This window comes from Triticum dicoccoides, chromosome 4A, assembly GCF_002162155.2.
Source record: "Triticum dicoccoides isolate Atlit2015 ecotype Zavitan chromosome 4A, WEW_v2.0, whole genome shotgun sequence".
Taxonomy (NCBI): Eukaryota; Viridiplantae; Streptophyta; class Magnoliopsida; order Poales; family Poaceae; genus Triticum; species Triticum dicoccoides.
Genome location: NC_041386.1, coordinates 599,190,307 through 599,199,136, shown reverse-complemented (window position 1 = coordinate 599,199,136; position 8,830 = coordinate 599,190,307).

The following is an 8,830-nucleotide window of genomic DNA, read 5'->3' as shown; positions in this document are numbered from 1 at the left end:
CAAGTCACCGCTACTACAGTTTGGTTAAACTTCAAGGAGCCAGTTGGAAGGAACCATTGGCCAAGTTGCTGACACGGCTCATACGAGATCATTTATAACCCGCCGCAGTCACCTCAACCTTCTGTGGATTCACATCATGCTGTCAACACCAATGATATACAAGTTATGCCAGTTTATATCACGGTAAAATATGGAGAATCTCAAGCCAACTCCTCGAGTCACCTTGAGACTTGGGGGCTACAATGATATGACTTACCAAACGTTGCCGGTTTTTAGTGAAGTTAAGAACCCCAATACGTTGGAGGGAAAGATAACCTGGTCCCGGATTCACATCGTGCTGTCAGAAGGTTTCCGGATTAGAAAGTATATGACAGTTACAAAATACCGGCTCAATGAAGAAGTTTCGGGTCATCAGAAAAGGATTCCAGTTTACAATCCGGTACAAGGGAAATTTGTTCTCCAATAAAGCTCTGAAGCTCTCAAATCCGGTGTAAGAATTTCTGATTCAAAAAGGAATTAACTTCTTGCAAGTTCGAGTTTAAAGGCCATCAGAAAATTTTCCGGCTGAAAATGAAGATTCCAGTTTAAAATCCGGTTCAAGGGAAAGATCTCTCCCACAAAGTTTTGAAGCTCTCAATATCCGGTTCAAGATCCTGGTTCAAGAAGAATTTATCTCTTGCAAAAAGTTAAAAATTGCCAAAGAGGACCTGCTGCCATGATGCACGGTTCAAACATGGGTATCCTGCCTTATTGGCTTATCATATTATTGATCACTTGGGGGCTTGGTTGTATCCGAACCGTAGTCACACCTTTTGATCGGCTCAAAGCCAAGTCAATCTGGGGCCAAAGAGAGTGTTGTAAAACAACAACTCAAACATAGGCACCCAATGAGCACAGCTCAAAACGTTACTTGGGGATTCTTTGCTATCGAAATGAACTTAGAATCTACACTTGTAATGGGCTATCAAGCCATGGCTTGGAAGCCTGGTGTATACACCTAAAACCCCGGGTTAACCTGCCTATTTAAGTAAGTCACTCCGCCCAGGTAAACCTGGTATGACCCTTCGAACTTTGACAAGTTACTCTAAAATAAAGACCCTGAACTTGTCAAGTTAAAACGATGATTGGTTAAGGATTGAGGACCATCTTAAAAGGCTTTGCAAAAATGGTTTAACTCAGTGGCCTGGCAGCCCATGAAAAGCCTCGAATTTGGGGCCTGGCAGCCCGTGAAAAGCCTCAACTACAACAGTTTTATTTGATTTTTTGCTAAGTTTTGCTTTCTTTTGATAAGATTTGTGATGCTTTCAAACCGGCGCTTATCAACCCGGTTAGGCTGTCAACTACAAGTTGTCAGTACATGATCAAGTTATAATCCGGAGACTATCAACCCGGTCTGGTTTGACTATGAGTCACCAGTACATTGGGTTATATTATTCAAATAGCCAAACTTGGCTGGATTTTCATTATGATATTGAATGAATAAGGTTTTCATACCGGATTATATTATCTTGAATAGCCAACATGGCTGGATTTTTATGGTTATTAATAACTGGTATTATTGAATTTTCAAAGTCGCTTTAGCACAATGGCTATTATTTTATCAAAGGATATGATTTATTCTACAATGGAAGGAATAGTATCGAGTCACTGCAGGCTTACAACCCGGCACTTGGGGGTAGATTATTCAAATTGAGATTACATGCAAGTCTCATGTCGCTGCAAGCATGCACCATGACACTTGGGGGCTAATGCAAAGTCATTTTTACTAGTCTTATTGAAGACCTGACTCATCATATTATAATGAGCCGGCCCTTGGGGGCTACCAATTGCTCCTGTCAACAATTCAAGGTACACAAGTTTTCGTCCATAATATTGAAGGATCCATTGCTTAGTTGGTAAAACACAAAGCTCTTAACCTTGTAGACATGGGTTCAAGCCCTACGATGGAAGCTACATTATCAGATGTTATTTTCATTGAAGTATATATCAAGTCCCGGTTCATTATTATCTTACTAAGCCGGCCCTTGGGGGCTACACATCACTGCTCAAGTCTACATAATTATATTTATAAAGTCCCTGCTAATTATTGCATAATGACCCGGCCCTTGGGGGCTACACTGATTGAAGTTTTTATAAGCAATTGCAAGTCCCAGGTTGCTGCAAGCATGACAACCCGGCACTTGTGGGCTACATATATGGAGTATTCACTTTATATGATCGAGATGAACAAACCGGATTTCTTCAAGGTTGAAACACCTATTGGAAGCAAGTCTTAAGTTATCACTATGTTCTCCTCTTAAGACTTGGGGGCTACAGGTATTATGCATATAAAGGAGGAACATCTTCATTTTATTAGTTTTGAGCAAATCAGGAAGATCAATTAGATGACCCGGTGTCGACAACAATTATGACCCGGCGCCATCAATATTTATAAACCAGCCATTTTGGTAATATTAAACCGGCAAGTTTTACATCTTCAAACCGGCTGAATATTAGATAAGTATTTTCAGACCCATATTTCTTAAACCGGGGGAGCTGAGTCAAAGGAGTTATTCTTCACAATATTTCTTGATGACAAGCCAATGTCGGCAAATTGATTATGAAGCTGGTCTGTTGACCCGGATTTCCCAGAAGGAGGAAATAACAAGGACTTAAGGATGATCAGGTACCGGTTTACAAAAATTCTTAACCCGGAGCATAATCTGTCAAATTTGTTCTTGTGTTTATTTTGCAGCATAAGTTTACCATGAATAAATCCAAGCTAAACTTGGGGGCTAATGTCGGGGATATACCCCGCGGTGTAAACCGGCCGGAAGTTAACCCGGCCGGACTTGGCGGTTTATCTGAAGACCCCGCTGACACTTGGCGAGTTACTGGCGACCCGCCCTGACCTGGCGGTTTACAAGCAGCCCACCTGGTCATTATGACTCACTGGTGATCCGGCGTGCAGGATCGACGGATGACAAGGCCCAAAGCCCAGAAGGCCGGTTCATGTTTAACGGTGGGTCGGTTTAAGAGGAAAGGCATGAGGAACATTATCTTACAAGGAGCTAAGACCTGGACTTGTATCCGGTTTGTATTAGAGGTAGACTAGTCCTAATCCTAATAGGACTCCACATGTAACCCACCCCTCCAACATATATAAGGAGGGGCAGGGCACCCCAAGGGGGACAAGATTGACAAGTTCCACAAGTTGGACAAGTTAGGTTTAGACAATAGCTCTCAAGTTAGAGCACTCTTGTAATCGTGATCATGATCATCAATATCAATGAAGCAGGATGTAGGCTTTTACCTCCACCGTGAGGGTCCGAACCTGGGTAAAACATCGCGTCTCTCGTCCCGCTCAACCCCTCTCAAGCTACCACATAGATGTGTTGGCCTCGCGACTAAGTCCTGACACTAAGGACATCTGTCGTGACAATTCCACGACACCAAGCTTGGGGTTTGCGTAGTATTAACACAATTGACAATAAAAGAGTTTATAGTAAAATCATTGGAGTCATGCTTTTCAATCAAGGAGCTATCATGAATCACTTCATAAATTTATTCTTTCAACACTTCTTCACAATTTTTAGATTCAAGATTTTCAAGCAAAAGTTCATAGAGATAATCTAGTGCACTCAAATCACTAGCAATTGGTACATCATAATTGGATCTTCTAAAAAGATTAGAAAGTGGATGAGGATCCATATCAATAGATTTTTAGCAAGCAAATATGCTAGCAAAAATAGAAGGCACATGACAACACAAGCAAACAAGAGATCTGACGAGAAAAAGGCGAACAAAAAATAAGGTGAATAAAACGGCAAATTTTTGTGAAGTGGGGGAGAGGAAAACAAGATGCGAATGGAAATAATGTAATGCGAGGGAGATGAGTTTATGATGGGTAATTGGCATGTCTTGACTTGTCATAGATCTCCCCGACAACGGCGCCAGAAATCCTTCTTGCTACCTCTAGAGCATGCGTTGGTTTTCCCTTGAAGAGGAAAGGGCGAGGCAGCAAAGTAGCGTAAATATATCCCTCAGTTTTTGAGAACCAAGATATCAACCCAGTAGGAGACAATGCGCAAGTCACCTAGTACCTGCACAAACAATCAAGAACCTTGCAACCAATGCGAGAAAGGGGTTGTCAATCCCTTCACGACCACTCGCAAAAGTGATATCTAATAGAGATAGTAAAGTACATATTTTTGGTATTTTTGTTGTATAGATTGGAAAGTAAAGATTGCAAAATAGTAAACGAGATGCGATGTAAATAAAACAGATGCAATATAATAAGAAAGAGACCCGGGGGCCATAGGTTTCACTAGTGTCATCTCTCAAGATAGCATGTATTACGGTGGGTGAACAAATTACTGCCGAGCAATTGATAGAAAAACGCATAATTATGAAGACATCTAAGGCAATGATCATGAATATAGGCATCATGTCCGTGTCAAGTAGACCGAAATGATTCTGCATCTACTACTATTACTCCACACATCGACCGCTATCCAGCATGCATCTAGAGTATTAAGTTCATAAGAACGGAGTAACGCATTAAGCAAGATGACATGATGTAGAGGGATAAACTCAAGCAATATGATATAAACCCCATCTTTTTATCCTCGATGGCAACAATACAATAAGTGCCTTGCTGCCCCTACTCTCACTTGGAAAGGACACCGCAAGATTGAACCCAAAGCTAAGCAATTCTCTCATTGCAAGAAAGATCAATCTAGTAGGCCAAACAAAAACGATAATTCGAAGAGACTTGCAAAGATATCAAATCATGCATATAAGAATTCAGAAAAGAACCAAATAATATTCATAGATGATCAAGATCATAAATCATCGGATCTCGGCAAACACACCGCAAAAAGAATTACATCGAATAGATGTCCAAGAACATCAAGGAGAACTTTGTATTGAGAATCAAAGAGAGAGAGAAAAAGCCATCTAGCTAATAAATATGGACCCGAAGGTCTGTGGTAAACTACTCACGCTTCATCGGAGAGGCTATGGTGTGGATGTAGAAGCCCTCCGTGATCGATTCCCCCTCCGGCAGATCATCAGAAAACTCCCCAAGATGGGATCTCATGGGTACAGAAGGTTGCGGCGGTGGAAAAGTGGTTTCGTGGCTCCCCCTGATGTTTCTAGGGTATAAGAGTATATATAGGCGAAGGAAGTACGTCGGTGGAGCTACGAGGGCCCACGATGGTGGGGGAAGCGCCTACCCCCTGGGCATGCCCTCCTGCCTCGTTGCCGCCTCTTTGCGTCTCCGACTTAATCTCCAAGTCTCCTAGTTTTCTTTCGATCCAAGAAAGATCCTCGCGAAGGTTTCATTCCGTTTGGTCTCCGTTTGATATCCCTTTTCTGCGAAACACTAAAATAATAGGCAAAAAAACAGAAACTGGCACTGGGCCTCCGGTTAATAGGTTAGTCCCAAAAATAATATGAAAGAGCATATGAAAGCCCATTAAACATCCAAAAACAGATAATATAACAGCATGGAACAATAAAAAATTATAGATACGTTGGAGACGTATCTCATCCACACAGCCCTTTCGACTAGGGACCTTTTAGGACAGTCATCATACGATACATAGCCCCACAAACAAGTCACGTTCTTGTTGATACACATCATTGATAATGTCCAAGAACTATCTTTATTCATAAACACAAAGGAAATATCATCATACATGATCCTCTAGGGCATATCTCCAACAGTCTCCCACTTGCAGTAGAGTCAATCAAATAGACATCGAATGCCCATAGCTCTCACATGCCCCTCATGCTTGGATTGTGGGAGCTTCTTAGTCAATGGATCTGCAACATTTGCATCTGTGTGAATTTTGCATAACTCATCATCACTATTCTTTACGATCTTCCGTAGCAGCTGATATTTCCGATCTATGTGTCTGGTCTGGTGGTGATTCCTTGGCTCCTTGGCTTGTGCGATGGCACCAGAATTATCACAATAAAGGTCCGACAGTTTTACCGAGGCTGGGAAAATACCAAGATCATCCAGAAAGTTCTGGATCCAAACACCTTCCTTTGCAGCCTCACAAGCCGCAATGTATTCGGCTGCTGTGGTAGAATCGGCCACCGTATCTTGCTTGGAACTCATCCAACTCACTGATCCTCCCTTCATGACGTACACGAATCTGTACTATGATCAACAATCATCTCTGTGGGTCTGGAAACTAGCATCGGTGCAACCCCTTACGACGAGCTCTTCCTCACCTCCATAAACTAGGAACATCTATTTAGTCCTTTTCGGGTACTTCAAAATAGTCTTTACCACTGCCTAGTGACTCTCACCTGGGTTGGCATGGTATCTACTTGTTAGGCTTATTGCAAAAGCAACATCAGGTCGTGTACATATCATGGCATACATGATGGATCCAATTGCCGAGGCATGCAGAATCTGACTCATCCTGCTTCGCTCATCAGATGTCGAAGGACTCTGAGTCTCGCTTAGCCTGATACCATGTGAGACAGGCAAGAACCCTTTCTTTGGCCTCACTCATGTTAAACCACTTCAACACTTTATCTATGTACGTGATCTGGCTCAAGCCGAGCAGCTCCCTCGATCTATCTCTATAGATCTTGATTCCTAAAATGTAAACTACCTCACCAAGGTCCTTCATTGAAAACTTGCCATTCAATGATTCCTTGACCGAGTTCGGCATCGAAACATCATTTCCAATCAGTAGTATGTCATCCACATACAAAATAAAAAACACTATCGAGCTCCCACTTAACTGCTTGTATAAACAAGCATCCTCATCGCTTTTGTTGAAACCGAGACCAGTAACAACCTCATCAAAACAAATGTTCCAACTCCGAGATGCTTGTCTCAACCTATAAATGGATCTCTTGAGCTTGCATACCTTACTAGTGCTAGTTGGATCGACAAAAGCCTTGGGTTGTATCATATACACATCCTCGGTTAAATTTCCGTGAAGGAAAGTCGTTTTGACATCCATCTACCATATCTCCTAATCAAAATATCACTAAATAAAATACATTTCCGTGATGATACGTGTTTGTCACAGTAGGTCACGTTTTCTGTCATGCATGTACATCCATGACGATTTTATGAAAGAATCAAGATAGTCATAGCTGTGCTGTCGTAGGAGGGTTCCATGACATTACCATCATCATGGCAGTGTCCACTTTCATGATGATAAATGGCGCGTCATCAAAGTGCTTTCATCAAGGGTGATCAACACATGGCATCCACCGTAACGGGTCGCCGTTAAGCTATCGGGTCGGGTTTTGGATCTGATAACCCGCTAACAGCCCGGACCAATGAGTATTTTCCATGTGTAAAATCCTCATTGGCCGGAGGAAACACATGTTGGCTCACCGTTGGGACAGATGTCATCCATTCGTTGGACAGGAGGCACCTATGATACGTCGACACATGGCACGGCACAACAGAGGCCCATTCCGGTGAAAAGGCCGGCTCGTTTGACTTGGTCAAAAGGTAACGGGCCAGCCCACGGAAAGCTTGTTAACGACATGTTCGTATATAGCCCATTTACGGCCCGCTAACTTATGACCCATTACGGCCTATTAGAATTAAGCCCAGTAGCTTCATCTGGGCCATCTAATATGATTCCAGCCCGTTGTAACTACCAGCCCATGTCTGGCCCATGACATCTTTTGGCCCATACGAGGGCATTTGTAACTCTTGGCCCATTAATGGCCCATGGTGAATTCGGCCCGCAATGAATAGTGTACTGCTTTATACCCATTAACGGCCCATTACTCCAATGGGCCATTTCCATCCCGTGTTATCTTTCGGCCTTCTCGGGGCCCATTTATTGTTGGGCTCATTTCCAGCATTCGGTTACTTACAGCCCGTTACTGGCCTTTTCTGCTTGTAGGACAAATTTAGCCTGTGGTTACAATCGGCCGGTTTGCGGTCCGTTAATCTGCTGGGCCGTTTTCATGGCGTCATCAAATACGGCTGATTAACAATAGACCGTTATTGTCGGCCCATGAACCGACGATTCCAAATCTAGCCCGTTTATGGCCCATAATGCGGTCTGTTATTCGCTATGTTTGGCTTATTGATCATACGGCCCGTAGCCAATTGATGCGACGGACCGTAGAAGGCCCATTATTTATACGGTCCTTAGAAGGCCCATTGTTTTACGGCCCATAGGAGGCCCATGGTAACTATAGTAAATATGTAGCCCATGGTTATTGTGGCCTAGTTTTAAAAAATAGGTTATTGAGGCCACTAGCAAACCGCGGAAAAAGAATTGCACTGACTACAAGCAAAGAAATAAACAAGACAACAAGGAAATAAATAAGCAAGCAACTTACGCTAGGCTATCATGGCTATTACACATATTACATCCACTGGGTATCAAAGTTCACCACCAGTGCAAATATAGGGAACAAAGCCGCATATCATATACACTGGTGGTCAATGTTGGCGACCAGTGCAAATAAACGCCGCAGCAAAACAAGTCCAGAACAAAAACCACTTCAGAAGAGGTCAAGAAATAATATCCTGGGTACCCATAATGCTGGCAAGATGCTTAGCAAGCTTATTAACTTTCTCTTGTTTAGCTATTAAATCCTCTAGCACTTGATGTTGCACCAAAAACACTACAAAAAACCTATTCATCCATGACAGATTTCTGATGACAATATTGAAAATCGTCACGAATGTCCTGGTACAGCCCGGCAAGCATACTGAAGCCCGCCCTGAAGCCCGGCTAAAGCCCGAAATCTTTCCCCGTATAAAAACTAACCCTAAGACCCTCCTGCCGAATCTCAATCTCCATCCGGCGCCACCACGCCTTGCCTCTCCTCGGCCCTGTCCTCC